Below are 15,930 nucleotides of genomic sequence, written 5' to 3' on the forward strand. Positions count from 1 at the left end.
GGAAAAAATTAACGGGCACTTGGAGAAGTTTAAGCTAATTAAGGAGAGCCAACACAGATGTGTAAAATACAGGATGTGCCTGGCTAACCTAATTGAATTTTTTGATGAAGTAACAGAGAGGGTTGATGAAGTGAATGCAGTTGATGTTGGCTATATGGATTTTAGGAAGGTGTATGACAAAGAACCACATAAAAGGCTGGTTAAATCAATTGAGGCTCATGGAATAGGTGAGTCAGTGGCAGCTTGAATAATGACTTGGCTTGCAGACAGAAACAGCGGGTTGTGGTAAATGGATGTACTTCAGATTGGGGGATGGTAGACAGTGGTTTTCCCCAAAAGTCAGTGCTGGGGCCACTGCCTTTTTATATATATATATATAAATGACCTGTATATTGGAATACGGAGTAGAGTTTCTAAATTCGCCGATGACACCAACCCTGGGGGTGTGGCAAACAGTGATGATGATGCCAAACGACTGCAACAGGAGATAAAAAGGCTAGCAGAACAGACAAGTTGCAGGTGGGATTTAATACAGATAATTGTGTGGTGATGCATTTGGCAGAACGAACAGGGAGAGGGAATATACACTTAAATGCACAGTTTTAAATAGTGTGCAGGGACAGAGGGACCTGGGAGTTAATGTGCATAGGTCCCTGGAGGTGGCAGGACATATTGAGAGAGTGGTTAACAAAGCATTTGTGATCTTGGGCTTCATATATAGAGGTACTGAGTATAAAAGTAGAGAAGTTATGCTGAGACTTTATAGAGTGCTGGCTAGGCCACAGCTGGAGTATTGCGTCTCACCTGGTCACCACACTTTAGGAAGGATGTGAAGGCCCTTGAGAGGGTGCAGAGGAGATTTACCAGAACGGTTCCGGGGATGGGGATTCTTAGTTACAAGGACAGGTTGGAGAAGCTGCATTTGTTTTCATTAGAGGTTGAGGAGTGATTTGATAGAAGTGTACAAGATAATGACGGGTTTCGATAGGCGAGACCGGGAACGGCTTTTCCCACTAGTTGATGGTACAAGGACTAGGGGATTTAAGATTATAGGCAAGAGATACAGGGGAGTGTGAAGAAACAAAATTACGCACTGGTGATGACCGGCAATTACCTGCCGTTGGAAGTGGTGGAATCAGAGACACTGAATGTTTTCAAGGGGAGACTGGATAGGCATTTGAGGGAAAGAAACTTGCAGAAATACGGCGATAGTGTAAGGGAATGGTACTGACTTGATTGCACTACAGAGGACCGGCACTGGCTCGATGGGCCGAATTACCTCCGCCTGTGCGATTATGACCCTATGATTAAATCGGGTGAGTGCACAGTCACGGATCATCAATTGTATAAGTCTTTTTAGCAGGAATGCGAATTTATCTGTGATGACCCTGTTGTTAAGGTTGGTGGGGTTCAGGCTGGGACTTGAATCCGGGATCTCCCGCATTTATTTAAGCAGCGAAATTCTCTGAGAGAGAATCAGACCTCTAGACCAACGAACCGCCGATTTTGGGCTTGAAGCTGCATTAGGTTGCCCTACGCTGTTGTGAGCCCAGTTCGCAGAGGACCTATTCTTTAATATGAATTATGTTTATATTTTCCTAAATCCACTGCTTTATATGTGCCGTTTCCCAGAATCTGCTCACAATTCTCCGCATCACAAGAAGATCTGGGTAGCAGTGGGCACGTGGCCAAATGAATAAGGGGTTTGACTTTGGTGCGAATCGTTCAGTTAGCAGATAATTGCAGATTCGAGTCCTGCTGCAGTCGTTTAAATAACTGGGTGAAACCATCTTCTTCCCTGTTCTGAATCTACCTTCAAACCGACCATTTCTAACAGCCCCTCACCTGAAGATAACGGAAGGCCGTTTGCTTATATGAGCTGATTGTACATTTTCAACATTGTAGGTCTGTGTGCAGGGGCAGGACAAGCGGTGAAGGGGACTTTCTTTCAGAGTATTTCTGCTTAGAAGCAAATAGCAGGAAATAGAAAGATAGAAGATAGCAGCAGGAGTAGGCCATTCGGCCGCTAGAGCCTGTTCTGCCATTTAATGAGATCATGGCTGATCATCCAAATTCAGTACCATGTCCTCGCTTTCTCTCCATGTCCCTTGGAATGGTTGAGCGCAGTGTAATCCATTGTGCTCTGAACGCTTGGGTTCGAATCCCGTCCTCGTCGTTATTCCATTACACATTTGCTGCTGATAAACGTCCCGAGCATTTCACTGAATTTTGCATAAAATAGGCTTTGTAATCGCAATCTCGTCAAAATCACTCTGGTGATTCTGGTCTGTGCCCCTGCACTCTTCATATCTTGTTAAAATTAAAACAGACCACTGGAGTTCTTGAATGAAGTCACAGTGGGAATCGGAGAGTCAGAACCACGCCTACCTCTCTTCCTTCCTCTGCGATTGGCATCAAATGAAAGACTAGCGGGAACAAAGCCAAATAATTAGGGAGCAGAAACATAACTTTATCGTTTAGGAGGAAATGTAATTTCAAAAATATTTATCAAACTTAATGACGAGATTTTCTGTTTTAGTGTCTTTGGTTGAGAGATAAATAATGGGCAGGACAATGGGGAGAAATCCACATTCTTTTCGGCATACTCCCATGGGATCTGAGGCCTTGGTTGAACATCTTCCTGGAAAGACGGCAGCACAGACAGTGCAGCACTACCTCAGTACTGCAATGGAGTGTCAGCCTGGATTACGTGCTCAAGTCTCTGGAGTGGGGCTTGTGTTTGCTACCGCTGAGCCACGGCTGACACCAAAACTCAGTTCATTCAGCTGGAGTGAAATGATGGAGATAAAGGGAAAAATGATGGTGGAGTAAACCTTGAACTTGGCGCCCTAGAATAATCGCGCATCGTAATCGGCCGCCCTTTATAAAAACCGATCGAGTTATGTTTCCATCGATTTCATAAGCAATGATAATCAGGCCTGTCTATAATGGGCGGGGTCGGGGTCAGTCAAGGATCACTCTGTGTCTGTTTAAACTGGGTGCGCACACAATCCCGGATCATTTAGTGTGTTAGTCTATTTTAAAGAAAAGCGATTCCAGTTGTGATGACCGAGTTGGGGAGTTTTATCTAAATGCTGCGGGGCTCATCTGGGATTTGAACCCAAAAGCTCTCACATTTTAATTTGCGAAATATCCCTGAGCGAAAATCATGCCCCAAGATTAAGAAGCCGCCGATTTTTGTCTGAAGTTGCATTAGGTTTCTCTGTTCTAGTGCGAACCCAGTTCGCAGAGGTCGTGTTCATTAATTTGAAATATGTTTATCTTTTCCTCAATCGACTTCTTTATATGAGCAGTTTTCCTGAATCTGCTCACTATTCTCCCCATAACAAGAAGGTCGGCGACAACCTAATTGTGGATATGGCGTTTGGGCGAATGCCTGTACATAACTTCCGTCCTTGTAATTCTCAACATCATGTTCAGGTGAATCATTGTTTGTGTTCAACATGATGTCGGAAACATGTACAGATAATTCGTGAGTTTACACATCTTCTCGCTTGTGCCAAAGACTGAGCCACTGCGTTCAAATCGAATCTATTTCCTGCACATTATTCTTTGCCTGATAGTTGCTGGTTTAATAGTAAAAACTGGCCCCACATTCCCTCCTGTCAATAAGTAACACCAAAGAGCTCCTTCAAAACTCCCATCCGTTATTGCAACACGGTGGGCCGCAGGAAACTAAATGCCCACGTGGAACAGCTAATGAGTAGATAGTTTGCGGCAACACCAATTGAACATTATGCTCCGGTCGAAGTTTCACACCGCAAAAGCATTGACTGCTCTAGGTGAGGCTCGAACTCACAACCTCGGCATTTCTTCCAAGCCTGTACTGTTATATAAGTACCGCGCGCTAACCGATTGCGCCACTAGAGCTGTCCTGGATTTGCATTAGTTAACCGTGCTCATTTACTTGTACATGTCAGGTTGTCTAATCGTGCGGGGGCGCAATGTTGTTTAATTGAGGTGCATTGACTGGGTTTATATGAAAGAGTGAAGCAGCAGTTACTCTCATGTGTTAGCGAGCTGGTCAATTTTCCAAAGGCTGCACCAGATCCTGGTGTCATAAACACTGAACATTTTTACCCAACTCCTAAAATACAGTCTGCAAAATGAGAACGGATGAAAATTCATCACATGCAAAACAAAAAAACGTTTTAAAGTTTTACCCATGATTCGTTAACCATGTGAGTTAGCGGTTGATTAATGACGATAACAACAAACTTCTCACACAGTCTAATGAGATGTATGTAATAGAATAAACAGTTTTCTTAAAGTTAACTCCTCGACTTGGAATGGAATCTGCATCGCAGGGTAAGTGTATTTGTAGATTACAATTGCTGTTCTGAGCTGCTTCTGTAATTATTTAATGAGCAGCAGTTTCCGAAGTGCAGCGGTTATCACTTCCGTCTAAAGTATAATAGGTCCCTGGTTCAATCATGTTTTGCAGGAAGAGATTAATAAAATACATTAACAGCCACGCGGTATTCTCCTTTTCTCTATACAGTTCTGTACACACTCAAACTCTACAGAGATACCGACTGTGTGAGAGATCATTACAGGATCCTGCAGCGCTGCCTCTGTTAATAGCAACAGTTCGGAGCCGCATTTCAGATGCGGCAACAAACCCATGAGTTGATTTGCTGTTCCCCAGCTCCCGGAGTGAGTGGGGCCGCGACAGCAGCGAAGTTCAGGCCGCCTGTCTGGTCCCGCTCTCACCAAGCGCCCACTGCTGGCGCACACCAGCAACTGCAGCCTCAGAGAACGTAAACTGCCCATCGCTGCGAAACAAGACATCACTGACGCAGAGGAGCGCAGAGATTTGCATCTGCAGCGTGTAGGTGAGGATGTAAAGTTTGATTTCGATCGACTCATTGTTTTGGAACCGCTGAAATTGAATCTCTCTCCGGCAGATGTTGCAGGTTTATGTATGAAAAGTGCCCTCGAGGTGCAATCGACAAATTTGGAGATGCCGTGTAGTGGGACAAGTTAAAGGATCAGCACATTTAATGCCGAGAACAAATTAAACAGTAGCTCAGGTTGATGAACCTTGCACTGGTGAAAATCCTGGACGGAGATTTAGAGGAAGCGACAGTGCTAACACTTCTCCAAGCACATTCCGGGCAAGTCATCGACATTAAAAACAGGGCTTGGAACCGGAATGGAACTGCAGCCACACGTCTCAGTCAAAATGCAATGATGACAAATCTATTTGATTTTACGTTTGATAACCAGTTGATTGGGCCTGTATTCTAGACAGAGTGACTCTTAAGTCTAGGATTATGAATCTCGCTTTGTGGGTTGTAGATTGAAATTTGCGAAAGGTCCCACGTGAGCCTATTTTTAACGTCGACTTCTAATATTGGACTTGCACGCAAAACTTGTTCTAATCCGCCTAAGAAATGATTGACCAGGACGCAAATCATTCTCCATCAATCTCCAGCGGCTTAGGAGGAAGGTCAGTGCAAATGTCATGTAAATATCATGGCTTTAAAGACAAACAATTAAAGTATTTTTTTTATCAAACAATCACAGGTGATGTTTGTAAGTATATTTGTGTGTGTCCATATTAGATACGAACGTATTTGTGAGTTGCTGTTGTGTTAGATGTAAATGCATTTGCACTTCTGTTCGTTACAAATATGTTTAGATGTATCTGTATTATTTATTAATGTATTGAGTGGAGGAATCTGTCTCAGTTATACATGTATTTCTGAGCGCTGCAAATGTTCAGTCCGGTCCCATTCTACATTCTCGTTGCCCCCACGTGGGACACGGCAGACCATCTGTTACATCCGGATTCAACTTTTGCTTTTATTGATATTTAGAAAATGTGAGGTTTAGAAAGCAATAACTCTGCAACCATCAGCCTCTCTGATACCTCCTGAGCGTCCCTTACTCTGTCTGATAGGTCCTGAGCGACCCTTTCCCGCTCCAGAACCTCTTGAGCATCCCTTAACCTGTCTCGTACATCCGGAGGGTCCTTTACCCTGTCTGGTACATCGGGAGCGTGCCTCATCCTATCAGAAACATCCGGAGCATCCCTTACATTGTCTGGTACATCGGGAGGGTACATTACCCAGTCTGGTACATCCGGAGCGTCTCTTATACTATCCGATGCATCCGGAGCGTCCCTTACCCTCTCTGATACATCCGGAGCGTCCCGTACTCTGTGAGATATATCCGGAGCGTCCCTTACCCTTTTTGGTACATCTAGACTGAGCCTTAACCTGTCTGGTATATCCGGAGCGTCCCTTACCATGTATGGCAAATTCGGAGCGTCCCTGAAGCTGTCTGGTACATCCGGAGCATCCCTTACACTGTCTGTTACATCCGGAGTGTCCCTTACCCTGTCTAGTACAACAGAAGCGTCCCTTACACTGTCTGGTAAATCCGGAGCGTCCCTTAAACAGTTTGGTATATCCGGAGCGTCCCTTCCCCTGTCTATTACGTCCGGAGCGTCCCTTACTCTCCTTGATAAATCCTGAGCATCCATTTTCCTTTTTGACAACCAGTTTGCCAAAATTGCATATTTCACCCTTCATCCGCAGCTATGTAGCGCTTCCCATCGCTCACGCTCATCAACTGTTTAGGGAAAAGCATCAACTACCAGGTGAACAAACCCAATTCTTCAGTTAGCCTCCCCAGTGCATTTCATTTCCCAAGGAATGTTCTTGTACAATGGGGCTGCATTGGTTCCAAGGCCGGCCTTGCTTTCGCAGAGCTTGTCTGCCGAGAGATCCCGCAGGTCTAAATCTATCGACTGGTTTCAATGCACCAATTCAGATTGGGGCGAATGGGACATGTGCCCCAGGATCAGGGGTGGGAGCAGAGCACACTTAGCGGTTTAAGCAGGGGAAAGTAAATGTTAGATTAAGGTACTACCGCAGGAAAGTTACAGTGACATTGAAGGAGGAAAGTAAAGGAGGATTATTGATTGTGGAAGGAAGAGAAATCTGTGCCGTGACTCGGATTCAGACCGAGGTTGCTGTGGCCACAGCGCAGAGTACTAACCGCTATATGATCATGGCGCCACACATCAACTACTGGAGCTCTGCTCTGACCACCACAAAGTAACACACGGCACTGCTTAGGAAAGATGGAGAATAGGTGAAAAGTTAAAAATCAGCAACACCAGAAATTAGGAAGTGGTGAAATTCGACCCAGGCCCCGCAACGACTGGAGCCTTCATCCAGAATGGCAACTGGTGCAGCTGCAGTTACATTTAAAAGAATTTTAGCCTTTTCACACGAGAAGACGCTCACCCCTAGAGATTCATTTAAAAAGATGACCTCGTTGGGAGTCGAACCCACGATCTTCCATTTACTAGACAGACGCTTTGAACCAGCTAAGCCACGGGGCCGAATCCCAAAACACGTTCTTGCCGCCACTCGTTGATATAAATCAGCTACCAGTCACTGTCTTCTGGACTCTCAGGCCGTTTTTTTTATTTCTCCAGCTCTCTTGTCTTCCTCCACGTGTCCCGATGCTGTCTGTATCTCCCACTTAATTAACCTCAGTGTCAATCTGTGAGGTGATTCTGAATGATTACCCTATGTTTGTGTCTTATATGAAATTGATGAGGGGATCAGACAATACTTCGTCTGACACTGGGGAACTAATGAGCCAACATTTATAACAAGATATTGTTTATTGTGATGCAGCAAATACATTATTCCATCTTGAAAGATTCTGGTTCAATTCTGTGCAAAAGAAACTTTGATCCCAACGTGTTTGCAATTGGCCGCCTTTTAATTTGACGTCACAAACGCCAACATTGCACCTCAAGGTGATTAATATCTAAGAAACAGAGAAGTCATGCAGTGAAAGTGTATTTGTAGAAAGGGTTGTGAGACTGTGGAATGCACTGGCCCAGGAGAGCAGCAGATTTAAAACAAGGTTTAAAAACCAGCAGCGTGTGGGAGGAAGGGGAGAGGGAGGCAAGACAACCACAGAAGATCACAACAGAAAATGCTGGAAAAACTCAGCAGGCCAGGCAACATCCGTGGAGAGAGAAATAGAGTAAACGTTCCAGGTCAAAACACTTTCCCAAGACTGAAAAAGCACAGGAAATGAAACAGGTTAAAATGCCAGGCTGGGAGAGAACAAAAGAGAAGTGAAGAGACATTAAGAGATATTCAAAATGAGACAAGATGGTGATAGAGTAGTAAAGAGAAAAGATGGCTCTAGATTAGGTGTGAAATGCGCTGGCAGAATTGGAGACAGCTGGCATGTGGGAGAGAAAAAAGGGGGGAGGGCAAAAATAAAGGTGTGGATAAAAAATATAAGTAAAAATGTAATGGGGGCCGAGGTTATAATTTGAAAATTTTGATCTCTATGTTGAGTCCGGAAGGCTGTAAAGTGCCTAATCGGAAGATGAGGTGCTGTTCCTCGATCTTACGCTGAGCTTCCATGGAACAATGCAAGAGGCCGAGGATGGTGAGGTCTGAGTGTGAATGGGGCGGTGAATTAAAGTGACAGGCGACCGGAAGTTCAGGGTCATCCTTATGGACTGAACAGAGGAGTTCCGCAAAGCGGTCACCCAATCTGCGCTTGGTCTCCCCAATGTAGAGGAGGCCACATCGTGAGCAGCGAATACAGTATACTAGATTGCAAGAAGTACAAGTAAATCGCTGTTTCACCTGGAAGGGGTGTTTGGGGTCCTGGACAGTGGGAAGGAGGGAGGTATAAGGGCAGGTATTGCATCTCCTGCACTTGCACGGGAAGGTGCCAGGTGAAGGGGAAGGGGCGTTGGGGGTGATAGAGGAGTGGACTAGTGTATCACGGAGGGTGCATTCCCTAGAGAATGCTGAAAGGGGAGGTGAAGGGAAGATGCGTTTGGTGGTGGGTTCAAGTTGGAGGTTGCGGAAGTGGTGGAGGATGATCCGTTGAATGTGGAGGCTGGTGGGGTGAAAGGTGAGGACAAGGGGAACCCTATCGTGGTTCCGGGGGGGAGGGGCAGTGGTGTGGGCAGAAGTGCGTGAGTTAGAACGGACATGGTCGAGGGCCGTGTCAACCACGATAGAGGGGATTCGTCAGTTGCGGAAAAAGGAAGACATGTCAGAAGTACTGGTGTGGAAGGCGACATCCTCGGAATAGATGTGGCAGAAATGGAGAAACTGGGAGAATGGAATAGAGTCCTTACAGGAGGCGGGGTGAGGAAGAAGTGTAGTCCAGATAGCTGTGGGAGTCAGTGGGCTTGTAGTGAATTTTGGTCAATAACCTATCCCCAGATATGGAGACGGAGAAGTCGAGGAAGGGAAGTGGAGATTCGGAGATGGGCCATGTGAAGGTGAGGGAAGGGTGGAAATTGGAGGCAAAGTGAATGAAATGTCTAGTTCAGGGCGAGACTGGAAACGGCACCAATACCGTCATCAATGTACCGGAAAAACAGGTGAGGGAGGGGACCCGAGTAGGACTAGAACAAAGAGTGCTCCACATATCCCACGAAAAGGCAGGCATAGCGAGGACACATGCGGGTACCCATAGCAACATCTTTGATTTGGTGGAAATAAGTGAAGTCAAAGGAAAAGTTGTTATCGTACAGGGAAGATCGCCTTGGAATCCACTGGCACCGAATCTGCTATAAATCCCCCCACTGTATTGAAACACATTTAACGTCACGTTCACATTTTGAAGCATTTGAGTAATATTTGAGATTTAACAGAGAAACATAGAAACATAGAAGATAGGAGCAGGAGTAGGCCATTCGGTCCCTCAAGCCTGCTCCGCCATTCAATGCGATCATGGCTGATCAGGGCAGCACGGTGGCACAGTGGTTAGCACTGTTGCCTCACAGCACCAGGGACCACGGTTCAAATCCGACCTCGGGTGACTGTCTGTGTGGAGTTTGCACATTCTCCCCGTGTTTGCGTGGGTTTTCTCCAGGTGCTCCGGTTTCCTCCCACAGTCCAAAGATGTGCGGGTTAGGTTAATTGGCCATGATAAAAAATTGGCCCTTAGTGTTAGGGGGGATTAAATGCGTGAGGTTACGGGGTTACGGGGATAGGGCTTGGGTGGGATGGCTGTCAGTGAAGGGGCCGGGTGCTAGGGTTTGGATGATCTGCCATGATTTCATTGAATGGCGGAGCAGGGCCGAATGGCATACTCCTGCTCCTATCTTCTACGTTTCTATGATATTCGAAATTCAGTATCCGGTCCCTGCTTTCTCCCCATACCCCTTGATCCCTTTAGGCTTAAGAAATATATCCAAATCCTTCTTGAATATATTTGATGAATTGGCCTCTACTGCCTTCTGTGGTAGAAAATTCCACAGGTTCACCACTCTCTGGGTGAAGAAATTCCTCCTCATTTCTGTCATAAATGGATTACCCCTTATCCTTAGACTGTGACACCTGGTTCTGGACTCCCCGACTATCGGAAACACCCTTCCTGCATCTAGCCTGTCCAGTCCTGTCAGAATGTTATAAGTTTCAATGAGATCCCCTCTCATTCTTCTAAATTCCAGCGAGTACAAGCCCAATCGACCCAATCTCTCCTCATACGTCATTCCTGCCATCCCAGGTATCAGCCTGGTGAATCTTCGCTGAACTCCTTCCATGGCAAGAACATCCTTCCTCAGATAAGGCGACCAAAACTGCACACAATACTCAAGATGTGGTCTCACCAAGGCCCTGTACAACTGCAGCAAGACATCCTTGTTCCTGTACTCAAACCCTCTTGCTACGAAGGCCAACATACCAATTGCCTTCTTACCTGCATGCTTACCTTCAGCGACTGGTGCACAAGGACAACCAAGTCTCGTTGCACTTCCCCTTCTCCCAATCTATTGCCATTCAGATAATAATCTGCCTTCCTGTTTTTGCCACCAAAGTGGATAACCTCGCATTTATCCACGTTATATTGCATCTGCCATGCTTCTGCCGAATCACCCAACCTGTCCAAATCATCCTGGAGTTTCTCGGCATCCGCTTCACAGCACACACGCACACCCAGCTTTGTGTCATCTGCAAATTTGGAGATATTACGTCTAGTTCCCTTGTCTAGATCATTAATATATATTGTGAATAGCTGGGGTCCAAGGACTGAACCCTGCGGTACCCCACTAGTCACTGCCTGCCATGCGGAAAAAGACCCGTTTATTCCAACTCTTTGCTTTCTGTCTGCCAAGCAGTTCTCTATCCAAGTCAATACCTTGCCCCCAATCCCATGTGAAAATAAGAACATAAGAACATAAGAAATAGGAGCAGGAGTAGGCCAATCGGCCCCTCGAGCCTGCTCCACCATTCAATAAGATCATGGCTGATCTGATCCTAACCTCAAATCTTCTATCACTCTGCATCCACCCGAACCCATCTGATCTCCCGGGAGAGGCGAAAAACCAGATAAAGATCCAATGGCCAATTTGGGAGAAAAAAATCTGGGAAATTCCTCTCCGACCCATCTAGGCGATCGAAATTCTTCCAGGAGATCACTCTGTCCCTATATTTTCTACAGTACTTACCTTCTGTAAAGGCGATCTCCACCCCAGCCAGGAACAGGAATAAAACCATTTCCTGAAATCTAACAGAATTAGAACACAGTAGGAGCAGAACAAGGCTACACAGCCCCTGGGCCCACTCCACTACCCACAGGGCCATGACCATTCCGAACCTAGACTCATGTCCAATTTCCTGCCCGCTCCCTGTAACCCTTAATTCCCTTTACTTCTAGGAAACTATCTATTTCTGTTTTAAATTTATTTAATGATGTAGCTTCCGCAGCTTTCTGGGGCAGCAAATTCCACAAACCTACCACCCTCTGAGTGAAGAAGTTTCTCCTCATCTAAGTTTTGAATGAGCAGCCCCTTATTTTAAGATTATGCCCCCTAGTTCTAGTTTCACCCATCATTGGGAACATCCTCACCGCATCCATCCGATCAAGCCCCTTCACAATCTTATATGTTTCAATAAGATCGCCTCTCATTCTTCTGAACTCCAATGAGTAGAGTCCCAATCTACTCAACCTCTCCTCATATGACCACCCCCTCATCCCCGGGATTAACCGAGTGAACCTTCTTTGTACTGACTCGAGAGCAAGTATGTCTTTTCTTAAGTATGGACACCAAAACTGTATGCAGTATTCCAGGTGCGGCCTCACCAATACCTTTTACAACTGCAGCAATACCTCCCTGTTTTTATATTCCAACCCCCTAGCAATAAAAGCCAACATTCCATTGGCCTTCTTAATCACTTGCTGCACCTGCATACTAACTTTTTGAGTTTCGTGCACTAGGACCCCCAGATCCCTTTGTACTACAGTACTTTCCAGTTTCTTGCCATTAAGATAATAACTTGCTCTATGATTTTTCCTGCCAAAGTGCATAACCTCACACTTTCCAGTATTGTATTCCATCTGCCAAATCTCTGCCCACTTACTTAGCCTGTCTATGTCCCTTTGCAGGTTTTTTATGTCCTCCTCACTCACTACTTTCCGTCCCATCTTTGTATCATCTGCAAACTTTGATATGTTACACTCGGTCCCCTCCTCCAAATCGTTAATATAGATTGTAAAGGGTTGGGGACCCAGCACTGACCCCTGCGGAACACCACTAGTTACTGGTTGCCAATCTGAGAACGAACCATTTATCCCAACTCTCTGCTTTCTGTTAGAGAGCCAATCCTCCACCCACGCCAGAATATTACCCCCAATCCCGTGATTTTTTATCTTGAGCAATAATCTTTTGTGTGGCACCTTGTCAAATGCCTTTTGGAAGTCTAAATACACTACGTCCACTGGTTCCCCTTTATCCACCCTGTATGTTACTTCCTCAAAAAACTCAAGCAAATTTGTTAAACATGACTGCCCCTTCATGAAACCATGCTGAGTTTGCCCTATTAAATTATGTTTATCCAAATGTCCCGTTACTGTCTCCTTAATAATGGACTCTAACATTTTACCAACCACAGATGTTAGACTAACAGGTCTATAGTTTCCAGCCTTCTGCCTACTACCCTTTTTAAATAAGGGTGTCACATTAGCAGTTTTCCAATCTGCCGGGACCTTTGCTGAGTCCAGTGAGTTTTGGAAAATTATTACCAATGCATCCACAATCCCTACCGCTACTTCCCTCAAGACCCTGGGATGCAAGCCATCAGGTCCAGGGGATTTATCCGCCTTGAGTCCCATTATTTTACCAAGTACCACTTCCTTAGTGATTTTAATTGTATTTAGTTCCTCCCCCCCTAGAGCCCCCTGTTTGTCCAGTGTTGGGATATTCTTAGTGTCTTCTACTGTAAAGAATAATACAAAATAATTGTTCAGTGTTTTTGCCATCTCCATGTTTCCCACCATTAATTTCCCGGTCTCATCCTCGAAGGGACCAACATTTACTTCAGCCACCCTTTTTCTTTTTATATAACTATAGAAACTTTTACTGTCTGTTTTTATATTTTTTGCTAATTTACTTTCATAATCTATCTTCCCTTTCTTAATCAATCTTTTTGTTATTTTTTGCTGTCTTTTAAAGACTTCCCAATCTTCCATCCTCCCACTAGATTTGGCTACCTTATATGCCGTTGTTTTTAGTCGGATACTATCCTTAATTACTTTACTTAGCCACGGATGGCTATCTTTTCTTTTACACCCTTTTTTCCTCAGTGGAATATATTTTTTTTGGAAGTTGTAAAATAACTCCTTAAATGTACACCACTGGTCATGTACCGTCTTACCCTTTAATCTATTTTCCCAGTCCACTCTAATTAATTCCGCTCTCATACCTTCATAGTCTCCTTTATTCAAGCTCAGCACGCTTGTTTGAGATCCAACCTTTTCACCCTCTAATTGAATATGGAACTCAACCATGTTATGGTCACTCATTCCAAGGGGATCCTTTACTCGGACATTTTTAATTAATCCTGTCTCATTACACAGGACCAAATCTAAGGTTGCTTGCCCCCTGGTCGGTTCAGTTACATACTGCTCAAGAAACCCATCCCTAATACACTCAATGAACTCTTCCTCAAGGCTGCTCTGCCCAATTTGATTTGTCTTAACTTTACACGCTAATCTCTTATGCGGGATCTTATCGAAAGCCTTCTGAAAGTCCAAATACACCAGATCCACTGGTTCTCCCTTATCTATTTTACAAGTTGCATCCTCAAAAATTTCCAGTAGATTAGTCAAGCACGATTAACCTTTTGTAAATCCATGTTGACTTTGTCCGATCCTGTCACAGTTTTCCAAGTGCTCTGCTATTAAATCTTTTATAATGGACTCTAGCATTTTCCCCACTACCGATGTCAGGCTTACCGGCCTATAATTCCCCGTTTACTCTCTACCACCTTTTTTGTATAGTGGGTTAACATTAGCATCCCTCCAATCCATGGGTACTGTTCCAGATTCCATCGAATGTTGGAAGATGATCAGCAATGCATTCACTATTTCTAGCGCCACTTCCTTAAGTACCCTAGGATGTAGATTATCAGGCCCTCGGAATTTGCCGGCCTTCAATCCCATCAATTTCCCTAACACCATTTCCCTACAAATACTGATTTCTTTCAGTTCCTCCTTTTCGTCAGACCCTATGTTCCCCGACACCTCTGGGATGTTATTGTGTCCTCGTTTGTGAAGACAGAACCAAAATATGTATTTAATTGGTCAGCCATTTCTTTGTTCCCCATTTTAAATTCCACTGATTTTGACTGCAATGGACCTACGCTTGACTTCACCAATCTTTTCCTCTTCACATATCTATAAAAGCTTTTACAGCCAGTTTATATGTTCCCTGAAAGCTTACTCTCATATTCTATTTTCCCCTTCTTAATTAATCCCTTTGTCCTCCATTGTTGAATTCTAAACTGCTCCCAATCCTCAGGTTTACTGCTTTTTCTGACCAATTTATATGTCCTCTCCTTGGATATTATGCTATCCCTAATTTCCCTTGTTAGCCACGGTTGAGTCACCTTTTTTTTTAATTTTTATGCCAAACTGGGATGAACAAATACAGTAGTTATTCCATGCGGTCTTTGAATGTTTGCCATTGCATATCCACTTTGAGTGACATGCCCCAATCAATCTTACCCAATTCGTTCCTCAGACCATCGTAGTTTCCTTTATTTAAATTCAGGACCATAGTCTCTGAGTCAACTACTTCATTCTCCATCTTAATGAAGAATTCTATCATATAATGATTGCCCCGACCCAAGGGGCCTCGTACAACAAGATTGCTAATTAATCCTTTCTCGTTATTTCATACCCAGTCTAAGATGGCCTGATCTCTGGTTGGTTCCTCGACATATTGGTCCAGGAAACCATCCTGTAAACACTCCAGGAATTCCCCTTCCACAGTATTGTTACTAATTTCCTCAGCCCAATCTATATGTAGATTAATGTCGCCAATGATGTCTGCTGTGCCCTTATTGCACGCTTCTCTAATTTCCCTTAATGCTGTCTCTGATCTACAATATCTGCTTTATGTATGTGAAATTTTCATTGCTGAGATTAAACAGTCTGTGCAGGGTTAGCGGCTCTTTCTCTAGCGGTGTGTTTAACGTTTTGGGACTTTACATCAATTAAAATGCAAGAGGTGCTGGGTTCAAATCCCGGACACGCCCCAATATTTGAATAGAAGCACTTTCCTCGGCCAGGAGACATTCAAAAAGTCTTCAAATAATTACTGCCATAAAATCAGCATGTGTTCAGTACGTTGCAAGAAAACGGTAATTTTATTATTTAAAGCAGGAATTCAGCCCCAGAAGTGCCGAAACTGTGAGGTAAATATGTAAATCCATTTGGTTCCAGAAGCCTTCTCCATATTTTCCACATTGTCAATCTGGGAGCACGGGCAGGTTGTTTCTACCGTTTGGAAACAGAAATACTGAAATAAAAGGGATTTTTGGATGAGTCCTTTTGGATAATAATGTTAGTTCGAGGTTGGTGAGAGGTTAAATTCTCAGGACTGTTAATCGAGTTGGA

General features: G+C 44.4%; 1 non-coding gene across 1 annotated transcript; it reads right to left on the reverse strand.

Moving 5' to 3' along the window:
* Positions 1–3,795: 3,795 nt before the first annotated feature.
* On the reverse strand, positions 3,796–3,891 carry trnai-uau (transfer RNA isoleucine (anticodon UAU)). Its single transcript has 2 exons — positions 3,854–3,891; positions 3,796–3,831 (listed from the first exon to the last, which is right to left on the reverse strand). It is a non-coding gene; the product is annotated as a tRNA-Ile (tRNA).
* Positions 3,892–15,930: the final 12,039 nt, after the last annotated feature.

This window comes from Somniosus microcephalus, unplaced genomic scaffold, assembly GCF_052327205.1.
Source record: "Somniosus microcephalus isolate GS21.2 unplaced genomic scaffold, FLI_Smic_1.0 unresolved_chr1, whole genome shotgun sequence".
Lineage (NCBI taxonomy): Eukaryota > Metazoa > Chordata > Chondrichthyes > Squaliformes > Somniosidae > Somniosus > Somniosus microcephalus.